Source organism: Hyaena hyaena, unplaced genomic scaffold (genome assembly GCF_003009895.1).
Source record: "Hyaena hyaena isolate Hyena2069 unplaced genomic scaffold, ASM300989v1 scaffold_664, whole genome shotgun sequence".
NCBI classification, from domain to species: Eukaryota; Metazoa; Chordata; class Mammalia; order Carnivora; family Hyaenidae; genus Hyaena; species Hyaena hyaena.
This window is the reverse complement of record NW_024081298.1, coordinates 47,836-52,777: the sequence shown is the minus strand read 5'-3', so window position 1 is coordinate 52,777 and position 4,942 is coordinate 47,836.

The following is a 4,942-nucleotide window of genomic DNA, read 5'->3' as shown; positions in this document are numbered from 1 at the left end:
AACTGCAAAGGCAAAAATTGATACGTGCAGCATAAAATTAAAGCTTTTATGCCAATAAGACCTCCCTAAAGTATAAGGTAAATGAGAAAATGAGGGAGGTGGATAACACGTGAGATAAAGGAAGCTTTAATAAGCTTATCATATAAAAGTTTCCAAAAATCAATTAGAAAAATATCCATTAGAATGGAAAAGGGAGCTCAAGGGAAATAAAGAAGGTGTGAACTTTCTGGGGTGCAAAGCCAGGTCTGTGAGTGGCTGTCTGTGAACCCAGACTGCTATGTGACCTGAGGATGGAATGGAAAACACACGGGGATTGGAAGCCAAGTCTAAAAGAAAGGACACTGAGGAAGAAAGAGAGACAAAGTGGATGATGTATTAAGGAGAACAATCAAGACAAAGTTAAAAGGTTCAAGAGGCTCTCTCCTCACATTATCTCATTTAATCCTCAAAACAAGGACAACATGGATATATTTATAATTCCTGTTTCAGAGCAGAGGAAAGAAAAACTTAGAAAGCTGAGGGAGCTTGCCCCAGGTCCATCAAACATGTAGACAAGACAGAATTTGAACCTACTGATATTCATAGTTTATTGCTGTTTTAGTTGCCAAAAATATTTATGATATTTACGCTGCCATAGAACAAATAGAATTGTGACTTATGATTCACAGTCATCAGAGCTGATCTCATGTACTATCACGTTTCAGACAATTACACTTAATTTCGTCCTAGAACTTTAGAGAAGGACATTGTCGCTTCGGTGGGTCCCTAAGAACCCTGGGGGTGGGTTTGCCGGTGTTATGATTTACTGTGCCTTGTTGTATCCCCTGCTTCTGTGCTTCCAACCTCACACTGGGCTCAACCCTTTTTTCCAAAGGAACAACAGTATAGACAAAAAAACTCCTCCCTGGGCAGAAGTGCTTCCATAGAGATGCTAAGCAAAGTCTTTGAGCGGCCCCTTCCTTCCAGCCCTTCCCCTCTGGCCACCCGCCCCTCTTCCTTACTCTTTGCAGCTGCAAAATCACCACTACATCCCCGCTCATTGTAAGTGACCAGACTAGGCAAATAGGAAGACGGATGGTTAGTCAGGGAAATTTGGGCCACCGTGATGGGAAAGGTGCAGAGGAAAACATTATGGCTTGAGCCCCTTTGAAACATGCTGACAGTTGACAGATGAGCATCCATAAAATGACAAAGGCCTCCCTGTGTAAAGAGCTTTGCCACTAGCACTTCTCCCTGGGAAACTAACTGCCCTCAACTGTCAGTGAAAATATTATTTTTTTTCTTGGTAACTATTCTCGTCCGTGTTTCTCTAACCACAGAAGAGCTTGCATTTTGCATATGTGAGGTTTGCTCATCCTGGTTACTGCCCACCAATTTTTCGATAAGAAGCAACGAGTTATCCTGGTGATGAAATGATTATAACCAGAAGAGTAAACTGGAATGTGTAACTGTATGGCTGATTTATGGTTACCAGGGACACATATTGGGAGAATCCTAAGATTTTTTAAAGTAGTGTTAGTGATCCCTAAAGACCCATGAAAAAGATCTGCGCGTTTACAGAGCTTTGAGTTTGCAGCAAACAAATACGTGCTAAAAATAATGCTGTACACATCCAGAGAGCTCTGCTTATGTGACTGTGCAGTTTCTGACTCTGTTTATTTTGTCTGCTCACTGCTTTCTGCAGAAGAGAATATTAAAAGGGGAGGAGAGGAAAGAGGACAGGAGAAGCTGATGAGGGGGTCAGATGTTGTAACAAACTGTGGCAACTCTAAAATATGTAGAGGGAGGGAAGGATCTTCTTTCTTGCAGGATTCCTTTATCTTGGGAATCCTCCCAGGAACCCTCAGGAGGCATTTTCCCCTCTCAGATGATAACTTTGCATTCAGGGCCTCTCTACATCTTTTTTCCATGGAGCAGTGCTGTCCAATAGGATTTTCTACAAGAATAGAATTGTTCTGTGTATGTGCTGTCCAACAGGTGGTATCATGGGGTTCTTGTTCTTGATATCCAGGGGCTGGATATGTGGCCAAAGAACTGGATTTTAAATTTTATTTGATGTTAATTAAGTTGGATTAAGTAAGCCCTTATGATTAGCAGCATTGGACAGCTACTGCGTATCTACCTCAGGGCTGTAGATGAACCATTAACTATTATGGGTGTAGACTTTGCAGGAGAAACTAAAAATTAGACACACATTCCAAGGACAGAATATTTCAAGATTCAGGTCATTTAACATGGGGTAAAGCAGCAATGGAGCCCTTCCAGGAATTCCCTGTTGTTACTTCCACTTCCTGTCTACATGCCTTTCCTCTAGACATTCACTTTGGAATGTTTTACTTCCGTCCCAAGCTTAAGCTGGACTCTACTTCATGCCTTTGTCTTTGACAGGAGAATGAATCCTCTGGTTTTCTGGACTTCAAGTCCATATTCATTGGTTTCAAATGAGAATTTCTCCCCTGTCAGCCACCTGATTCACCAACTTGGCTCATATCTCCTGAGCTCTGGGCTCAGGAAATGCTGGACCAGCTTTTCCCAGCTTCTTAGCTCTGCCTCCATCCTTATCAGCGACACCTGCTGGGTTCTAGTCACCTCAGCTCTATCTTCCTATGTTTTTTCTCCCAGTCCTTCTTCTCCTTGCTCTTCCATTATTATTATTATTTTTATTATTATTATTATATTATTTGAGTACAGTTGACACACAATACTATGGTAGTTTTAGGTGTACATCTTAGTGATTTGACAAGTGTATACATTATGCTATGTTCACCACAAGTATAACTACCATCTATGCCATTATATCACTATTACAGTATCTTTGTATTCCTTATGCTCTGCTTTAAAATTTTTTTTAATATTTGTTTTTGAGAGAGAGAGAGATTGAGCAGGGTAGGGGCAGAGAGAGAGGGAAACAGAGAATCTGAAAGAGGCTCTCTTCTGTCACTCAACCACAAAGCCCAATGTAAGTCATGAACCCGCCAACTGTGAGATCATAACTTGAGCCCACGTCAGATTCTCAATCAAATAAGCCACCCAGGTGCCCGTTATGCTCTGCTTTTTATTCCCTGGCATACTCATTCCATAACCGGAGGACTGTTTCTCACCTATTTTGGCCAAATGTCCCTACTGCTGTCCTATCTGGAAAGCATCAGTTTGGATCAGCATTATGGTTTGTATCCGTAATTCTAATTCTGCTTTTTTGTTTATTCACATTCTTTTTTAGATTCCATTTTTGAGTAGAATCATATGGTGTTTGTTTTTCTTAGTCTGACTTACTTCACTTAACATAATACCCTCTATGTCCATCTACATTGTCTCAAATGGACGATCTCACCCTTTTTTGTGGCAGTGTAATATTTCATTGTGTGTGTGTGTGTGTGTGTGTGTGCACGCGTGCATGTGTGTGTGTATGCCATATTTATCCATTCATCTATCAATAGACACTTAGGTTGTTTCCATATCTTGGCTATTGTAAATAATGCTGCAACAAACATTTGGATGCATACATCTTTTTAAGTCAGTGTTTTCATTCTCCCTCAGTAAATACCCATTTCATTTGTCTTGATGTATTTTTTTTATTTCTTTTTTGAATGCTTCACTGATGTATTGGTTGTTTAGTATCATGTTTAGTCTCCATGTGTTTGTGGAAGTTTTTAGTTTTTTTTCTTACTACTTATTTCTAGCTTCATGCCATTTTGGTATGATTTCAATCTTCTTAAGTTTATCGAGGCTTGTTTTTTTGGCCTAATATGTGATCAGTTCTGGAGAATGTTCCATGTGCACTTGAAAAGAATGTGTATTCTGTTGTTTGGGGATGGAATGTTCTGTATGTATCTGTTATGTCCATCTGGTCCAATGTATCATTCAAAGACATTGTTCCTCATTGATTTTCTGTCTGGATGATTCATTCATTGATGTAAGTGGAGTGTTAAAGTCCCTTATTATCATTGTATTACCATTCTCTCTTTATGTCTGTTAATATTTGCTTTTTGTATTTTGGTGCTCTAGTATTGGGTGCATGGATATTTACAATATTCTATCTTCCTGCTGGATTGATCCTTTTATATCAGATAATGTCATTCTTTGTCTCTTGTTACAGTCTTTATGTTAAAGTCTATTTGTTCAGATATAAGTATTGGTACCCCAGATTTTTTTTTCTCCCATTTGCATGGAGCATGGTTAATGTTTTCCTATCCTTTCATTTTCAGAATGTATGCATCTTTAGGTGTTAGGTGAGTCTTTTGTAAGCAACATATGTATGTGTCTTATTTTTCCCCCATTCTGCCACTCTGTGTCGTTTATTGGAGTTTTTAGAACATTTACATTTAAAGTAATTATTGAGGGATACCTGAGTGGTTCAGTCTGTTAAGCATCTGACTTGATTTTGGCTCAGGTCATGATCTCATGGTTGTGAGATCAATCCCCATGTCAGGCTCCATGCTGAGAGCATGGAACCTGCTTGGGATTCTTTCTCTTTCCCTCTCTCTGCCCCCTGCCCCCTGCTCATTCTCTCTCTCTCTCATAATAAATAAATAAACTTTAAAAAAGGCCCTACTGATCAGTATCTACTTATTGCCACTTTTAAAATTTATTTTCTGTTTGTTTTTATAGTTCTTCTTGTTCCTTTCTTCTTCCCCTACTCTTAATCTTTGTAATTGATGATTATCTATAGTATTTTGTTTTAATTTCTTTCTGTTTATGTTTTGTGTACCTATCATAGGTTTTGGGTTTGTGGTTACTATGAGATTTATATATAACATCCTAAGTAAGTAGAGTCCATATTAATTTGATGGTCATTTAAGTTCAAACACATTATTTAGAAAAAGGAAAGAAAGAAAGAAAGAAAGAAAGAAAGAAAGAAAGAAAGAAAGAAAGAAAGAAAGAAAGAAAGAAAGAAAGAAGGAAAGGAAGGAAGGAAGGAAGGAAGAAAAAAAGAAGGAAGGAA